The sequence below is a fragment of the Panonychus citri genome, unplaced genomic scaffold (assembly GCF_014898815.1).
Source record: "Panonychus citri isolate SS breed McGregor unplaced genomic scaffold, ASM1489881v1 Contig00098, whole genome shotgun sequence".
Lineage (NCBI taxonomy): Eukaryota > Metazoa > Arthropoda > Arachnida > Trombidiformes > Tetranychidae > Panonychus > Panonychus citri.
The window spans coordinates 138,022-147,091 of NW_026515503.1; positions in this window are offsets into that span (position 1 = coordinate 138,022).

The following is a 9,070-nucleotide window of genomic DNA, read 5'->3' on the forward strand; positions in this document are numbered from 1 at the left end:
ATCCCTTGAAAACAAGGAAGGCTATTAAGCTCAATGAGCATGGAGTTTCATAATAAGGTGAAAAGAATTGGGTAATTTCCCTCATCTTAGGTCTGAGAAGATCGATTTCATCCTTTTGGAGACCAAGAGCTGTTAGTTGCATGATTAGATTAGTACCAACTAATTGTTCACATATCACTAGATAAGGAATCACTTGGTCACGAATTGATTGAAGATTCTTAGCATGTTTTAAGTCGCTATAACGAACACCATGATGATGAGTTTCTAAATGAATATTAGATGAATATCTAACGAAACTTTCATAGATGATTTGTTGATGACCATTAACAATTACAATCCAAATTGGTCGTTGTCTAGTCTTTTCTCTCAGTCCTTGTTGAACTTGATATTGTTCATAGACACCAGCATAAGCCATATTAATAGAAAAGACCAAATCAGGATTTTCATGTTTTTCGGTGTTGATCTTAATCTTCTCAGCATAATCATCAGGAAGAGTTGGAATTTGAATATGAGTTAATTTATTAAATACTTCAATTGATTCCTTGTATTTAATTGCTTGTAAATGAGCGAAACCTGAGTTGCTCGTTGATGATGATGTTGATGATGATGACGATCTTCTTTCCCGATAATTGTTATTAGTTGTTCTTTGAATTTCTCTCATTGATGGAAATCTTTTAGGAATGATTCTCATGAGAGTTTCAGCTGTATCATTTTCTACCAAGGAAAAAACATCAATACGGATAAATGGTAATCCTGGATCGTAATACTTTCTTGGTATCTCTTGATAAGTTCGTGATGGTCTAGGTGTTCCATAAGCACGAGTAGCCCATTCAGCCGATGCTCTGATGAGATAATCAGGAACTGAATAACTAAAAATGGTTCGGGGTTTGATGAAATCATCTGGTTTCGGTTTTTTACCATAAATTGGATCGAAGCCCAAGCTTTCAACCCATTCTTCTCCTTCATAAATCGGCTCTTCTGGATCTTTCCATCTACTATAAGTAAGATTAGTTAAACTCGTTCCAAGATTAGGAATGAAATTTCTAATATAATTAGGAGCAAGAAGAGGATCATTAGGATTATTATCCCGTTCAATCAAAACGTAAGCATAACGTTTAAACTTTTCCTCATATCGCTCTGGATGAGTTTGACTTTTTGGAAGAGCATGTGATGAAGCTATAGCTTTTTTCAAATGAGGAGGTAAAAATGATGAAATTGATTTTGGTAAATTGTTAAACTCTTTGATTGTTTCTCCATATTTGAATTTATCTTTGAGATTGAACTCGTATTCTTCATCGATTAATCCTCGTCTACAACTTGATTCATGTTTGAGAAACTCAGTAGTTTTCAATTGTTCACCACAACAATTACGACGACAGATTAGTAAAGCTGAATTGTATCGTTCCAATGAAGATGATGAAGGCACTTTAGTGAATTTTGGATAATCATTTTTTGGAACAAATTTTACAATACAATTGATTGTAATGCAAGCAGCTTTAGTTTGATGATCAGGGGGAGAAAAACCAAGAGTAACAATAGTTTGTCTTAACCAGAAAACACATTGAGAACAATACCATTGATTACATGAGGAACAAATTATTGGTTCGATTGATATATGCTCACAAAGGTTACAACTTATAGTTGGTAAAAGTTCATGAATCTCTTCAAGAATGACCTTTGATAAAGGTAATCCTTTAGGAATATTATCAGTTTTTATCTTGTAAACTTCAGGTGAAGAAATGAGATTATGATAAATCTTTTCTAAGATTAGTCGACAATATTTAATCTTTTTCTCTTTTAACTTGAGAGCTTCTTTTTCTGCTTCAGCTCGAACCTCGAAAAACTTTTCCTTTGACATATAATCTGGTCTCACATCAGTGGGAATAGGAGCTGGAAACATGTTCGGAGGCCATGGATAATCTTTCGGTCCAGGGTAAGGACAAGGTCTTTCATGACGAAAAGTATTCGACATAGATGGAGGAGGTGGATATCGATATTTATTACCTTTAGGTTGATTTTTACTTTCTTGGTCATAACCACGATGGTGATTAGGTGAAGAAGTGGTCATTTTCAATTCAACTTGTAGTTGTTGAACTTCATTGTTCATTGATGACCGATAAGTTTGTGCAGTTACAAGATTATCCATCGACTTATTTTTGTCATTAGATCGATTACTCGAAACTGGTTTCGATTGATATCTTGGTACATAAATTCCGGATGAAGTTGAAGGTGCATATGGATCGAAATCCAAAGGAACAGGATTAATAGGGTGTTGAGTTTGTCTATCGACTCGACTTTGAGATGAAAACTGTTCTTTTGTTTGGGTAGAAGTTGATGATGAAGAAGATGATCTTCTTTTTCCATACCTTTCGGTTGGTGGAGAACTTTGTCTTTTTCGATTCTCATAAGCCAAATATTCATCTTCTAATCTAAAAGATTCAAGCGGTTGTTTTGAAGCCGAAGGAAAAAATCGACGTTTATTTGTCGGAGGCTCAACATAACTTGGATCAATCGAGATATCGATTTCATCTGAAGATGATGATTGAGAAGAATCCAAAGTAAAGTCTTTAAAGACAGAATCAAGAGAAGAAGTTGGAGATCGTTGAGATGATTTAACCTCAGCTTCCATTGGTTCACTTGTTGGAACAGATTTTCTTGGAACAACAATTGGAACTAATTTATAACCGATAGGTGCAAAATCTTTCCATGATTCATTAGGAATTAAGATAACATCATTATCTTCACTTGGATTTTCACCACGATTATCAGAAACTTCAGTTAATTGAGTAACTGGATCAGGAACAGGAACTTCATTACCATCTTCATCAATACGAAAAATCAAAGTTGTTAACTTTTTCGTAACAGAATCAGTTGAATTTGGAGATTTTGTTGGTTCCATAACTTTAGTTAAATCAATCACTTTTCCACTTTTACACAAGTAAAACTTTACAAGTAAAATGAATTCACTGAAATATGAATAATTTTGGTGATGAGATTGTAACAAATAAATGGATGAGATTTGATGAAGGTAAGAATTAAAAATTTGAGTAAAAAGTTGAAATAATTGAAACACTTGAGTGATGTTAAGTTGACCAAAGACGACTTTGAACTGGTTAAGTAAAGAAGATAATTGGAAGATAAAAGTGAGATCTTCTTTTCTCTGTTTTCTCAAGAAAGATGATGACTTATGAAAACAATTTGCAATCACTTGAGTGGTGAGAAAATTTCTGCGATCATTTGAATAATTAACAAGAGTTAAATCAACTTTGGTTATCAATTTACTTTTGTGATCATTTGCTTCTGAAGTAAATGTGATCGGGTTAACATAACAAAAATTAACAAAAGTTAAATTACTTGATTGATTTTGTTTATATTTCGCTCTAGTGAGTCTTTGATTGTTATTTGATGAATCGATAACTTGTTGTTGACTAATTAGTCGATCAGCGGTGTTATATGTTTTCCTCTTGTTTAAATGAAAATCATCAGATTGATTTGTTTGTGTATTATCGTCAATTTGTTCATTAATTGGAATGGAATCAACAGATTCATTGGACTCAATTGACTCATTATGAAGACTATTATCATTTCCAATGACATTGGGTAAGTTGGAAGAAACCATTTGATCCGAATTATTTTGATTATCGTTATTAGTTAATTTAACATGATCCAAATTTTCTGGTTCTAACCAATGATTTGATTCAATGTTGAAATAATGATCTCTCAATCTTTTCATGCTTTCACTCAACTCTCCTCTGAACAATTTTGAATTCATGACATTAGCAGTAAACAAATCAAATTCTTCTGAATTCGGATTCAATAACAATAATGATCCTTTTTTCATACCATAAATCATATACGGTCCATGGTAACGTGGTAGAAGTTTCTTTGAAATGTCTTTCGATTTTGATTCATTTTTTAACCAAATGAACTCACCAATTCGATAAGGAGGTCGTTGATGTAATCTTCTTATTCTGTCAATCTGATAATTTTGTTGAGCTTTCAATCGAGCGTATGCGATTTTCTTAGCTTTAGCTTGAGATAAAATTGATTTTCTATCCAATTCCAAGTGATTATCAAGTGAATCTCTTGGTTGTTGTCCAAAGACAAGAAAGTAAGGAGAAAATCTCGTAATTTTATGTACAGATGTATTGATAGCATAAAGCGAACGTTCCAAACTTTTATCGAAATTATTAGTTCCATGTTCAGTAACTAATGTTCTTAACCGTTCAGCTATCGTTCGATTAGCTCGTTCAACAATTCCTTGTGACTGCGGATGATATGGAGTAGAAATTTCATGTTTGATATTTAAATTCATTAAATATTGATGACACTTTTCCGATAGGAAATTTGTACCACGATCAGTTTGAATGACTTTCGGTTGACCAAATAAGTTGAAGAATTGATCAAGAAACTTGATAACAGTTGTAGCGGTTTGATCTCGATAAGATTTAGCATAAACAAATCTAGATAATGTATCTACCAATACTAAGATTATTCGTTTAGTGTTTCCAATAGTAATTGGTCCTTGTGCATCTAATTCCAATCGCTCAAAGTTATTCTCAGGAATAGGTTTGGAACTTGGTTCAACATAAATAATTGATGTTGGTTTTGAAACCGAACAAGTTTCACAATTATTACAAAGTTGAACTATCGCATGAAACAAATTTTTCATATAATATCGTATAGATATTGCAAGAAAAGTTTTCTCGGGGCCGAAATGTCCACCAGTTTGCGACGAATGATAGAATTCAAAAAGTTGCTTAAGTATCTCATGATTGATTATTACTTTTGTTGGAGCATCATCATCAATAGATTTTCGATGAAGCAAGTGATTTTTTAAAATGTATTTCTTCATAATCGATTGATTACCATTCTTAAGCTGATCGATAATTGTTTGACAATCAATATCTTTGCTTTGAAAATTCAAAATCTTTTCACGTAAAGTATCAGTTTCAACAGTAAAAAGTAGAATCGGTGGAGATCCAATATCCAAAGATGGATTTTCCAAAGCAAAATTTACCACGTTCAGACCAAAATCGTAAATTTCTCTATCGACATTCAACAAATTTGTTATTGAATAAACTTTTTCAAGATATTCTTCTTCAGGGTCAATTATCTTTCTATGTTCCCATTCTGTTTGCACTCTAGAGAGACAATCGGGAGCATGTAATGAGCCTTTTTTGTATATCACTTTGAACTTATATTGTGATAACATAATAGACCAGCGTTGTAATCGTGCGTTTTTAAAATTTACTTTTGTTATCGTACAAAGCGCATGATGATCAGTTTCAACTATAAACTCTTCACCTTCCAGGTAATGTTTATATTTTTCAACACCAACAAGAACAGCATATAACTCTTTTTCAGAGACTGAATAATTAATTTGATGTTTTTGTAATTTTTGGCTGAAGAACGAAATCGGAAGCCAATCTTTAACGTTCTCAATCGGAGTCTCTTTAGAGTAATCAGGTGAATTTCGATCTTCCTGTAACAGAATTCCACCAACAGCGAAATTTGATGCGTCAACAGAAATCTTCCTTCTCATCTCGGGATCGAAATGTACCAACATTGTTGTTGTAATCAATGAATTTTTCAAGGTGTCTAAAGCCTTTTTATCTTCAGGAAGTAATTGAAACTTTCTCTGTTTAGATATTATTCGATATAATGGAGCAGCGAGAGTCGAATAATTTTTAATGTATCGAGAAAAATAATTGTAACATCCAAGTATGGATTGTAGTTGTTTCGTCGTTTTAGGATAAGGCAATCGTTTAAGAGCTTCGACCTTCTTTGGATCAGGTCTAATCCCTTCGCCATTGACCAAATGACCAAGTAACGGGATTTCAGTGTAACCAAATTTGCATTTTTCTAACTTTACCTTTAGGTTGTATTTAGAAAATCTCTCAAGAACAATTTCGGTTTGCTTGAGTAATTCTTCCCAAGTTTGTCCAAGTACCGGAACATCGTCAAAATAACCAATACAATTCTTTAATTGTAAACCATCCAAAACTTTGTTGATCATATTTTGAAATATGAATGGAGCACCAGCTAAGCCCATTGGAAGTCGTTTATATTGATATTTAGCATCAGGTGTAACGAAAACAGTTTTTTCTCTTTCACCTTTGGGCAATTCAATTTGATGGTAACCTTGAGCCAAATCAAACATATTGAAGTATTTGGTACCACGAACTGCTTCCATAATATCATCGATTCGAGGCATTGGTTGGGCTGCAAATCTAGTGATTCGATTAACTTGACGAAAGTCAATTACCAATCGCGGAGTACCGTTAGGTCTCGGAACCAAAAGAGCGGGTGAACCTCCATCAGCTTCTGAAGGCTCAATTATATCAGCAGATAAAAGTTCATCCATCACTTGCTTAAAAGCCAATCTTCGTTCTTTATTAGCTGGATAAGGTTTTTGATAAGGTATCACATTATCACCAATATCGATTTTTACTGGACAAACATCATTAGGTACAAATCCAAGATCACGTTTTCCTTTACTAAAAACATGTTCATATTTAGTGAACAGATTAACCAAATCTTTCTTTTTATCTTTGGATAAATCACTATTAATTTGCAACAAAACTTTCTCTTGAAAAGTTAAATTGTTTTCCGAAATTGTTAGAACTGGTTGATAAGATTTTAACTGTAATCCACCAATTTTCATAAGAAATGAATTTTCGTGTTCCTTAAGAATTTTACATGGTCGTTCTGAATGAGAATCTTTATCTAGATCCAATGGTATACGAAGAGAGGGATGTAAAATTGAATTCGTCTCTTCAATTGTACAAAAGCGAAAGCGAAAATTAGCATCGAAACAATCACCATGAGGTGTTTCATGAGCGTAAACGTAATGTTCATATCCATTTGAATCAATTTTCATATAAAACAAATGAATGAAAGTATTTCTAAAAGGAAAATTGGTTGAAATTCATCAACAATAGTAATTTTAATTACTCGAAATCCTTCGATTCCTGGATGTTTAACTGCTGCATAAGCAAATCCAAGAGATTGAGTTGTTCCTGAAATTCCGTAAATCGGAGTTGATTGTGGAACAATATTGACTCCAAATTTTCGTGCAAGATTATGATCAAGCACAGAGGCAGTAGCTCCAGTATCAACTAGAACTCTATAAGTATTAATCGGTCGACGAAGTGGAGATTCAATATTAAGGGTACAAAGAGACATATACTCAAGTAAAGGATCACCTTTATTAGTAAGAATGGGGCATTAACATCTTGTCTTATAACGTAACTAAAGGAAGTTGGAATACTTATTCCCTCAGGGCAGAGATTTGAGGATCACCAATAGGTTGAACAGCAGTATTAACTGTCTTTGCCTCAGAAGCTTTGGCTGGAGCTGAGGAAGTTGATGATTCTTTTCTTCCCATCCCTTTCTTACGTTGTGGACAATTGGGAGCAATATGACCTTTCTCTTGGCAAATATGACAAGTCAAATCCTTGTAACTTGTTCGATAACGTGGATTCGGTTTCTGGCCATGTTCATTATTTCCACCATTTCCAACTTTTCGAGTGGAGTTGGAAGTTGATAAAGCTCTAGCTTTTTCTTCGCGATTCTTTTTCTTCTTTGTCTCATGTTCATGAAAATGAAGGAACAAAGTGTTCATTATCTTTTGCTCATCATCATTGTGTCCATTACGATAAATCTCTTTAGTAACTTCTTCAGGAAGATGATTTAAAAGATCGAACAGAAAAGCTTTGTTATTCATTTTTCCTTTCACTTTCTCCATTGTTTCTCTTGCGATATTCATAAAAACTTGAGGTGGAACGGAAAAATCGTATTTAAGATTTCGTAATTTAAAAGCATCATTTGCATTTAAAGCCGGAATATTAAGCCTTTCACGAAGAGCGGTAATGTATTCATGATAATCGGTAATCTCAGAATCAATTCGATTAGCGATATGTAGAAGTTCATGTGCTAAACCTTTCTTGAAACAACGTAATCGTGTCTCATCATCGCATTTTTCAAGACTCAATTTATTGATAGTCTTGTTAATCCATTCTCTCATGTCTTCGTTTTTCGAAAATTCAGTAACTTTTGGATCTTTAGTCATAGCTAAAGCGACAGCATCAATTAACGTTTTAAATTGATTAACATCGTTTGAAGATTGAACTGGGGAATTGGGTCGAGTTGGACCTTGATCAACTAGAGTTGATTGTTCACCAACATGATCAATCGCTTGAGCGATTTTATGAATAGTACCAATAGGTAAACCAATACTTTTCAATTCATCTTCAGTAGCATTACAGATTACTGACTCATCTCGCCCAATACGATTAATTACAGCTTGTATTTCACTTTCCAAAATGTTTAAGTTTCGAAAAATAATAACCCAATCGGGAGCAATAACTTCTTTTACTTCATCGACCGGAAGTGTATCAATTAAATCATTTGTTAATGACTCACCAAGTATCAGATAATTAGTTCTAATTACCTCATAACATCGCTTTTTAACGAAACTGTTTGTTGGAATTGTTCGCAATCCAAAATGAGTGAGTAATTCCTTATAACCTTGAATGTCCAATTCAGTTATTGTAGCCATGTTATTAACTCGAGGATTTACTGACGGTAAATTGGATGATGAATGTCGATGAAAAGGTGAACTTGAGTTCTCAACACTTTGATCTAAAGATGAAGTTGTTTCAATTGGAATTATTGGCAACGAAGAGCGTCTATGACGATTAGTTAAAGATCGAGAAATTGTCAATTCAATTCCAGCACCAGAACGAGTTATTACCATTAGGTAAGAAGAAAATGTTAATCAAAAACTTTTACACTTTCACTGTAAACACACAAAGACAGAATCCTGGCGACCTCGCCAAGTGTGAGGAAAATTTAATAAGAAAACTTATTAAAAGGAAATCTTAAGTAATAAGAATGAGAAACAAAGGTAATTCGTATTGAATTAGATCTAAAGATCACAGGGTAAGAAATGATTATTGATTATCCGAAAGGATTAAAGATTAATCTAACGATTAATATTGAAAGTTCCAAATGAATTTACTTAAGTAACGTTCACAACAATCAAGAAATTCCAATCTGTCCCACA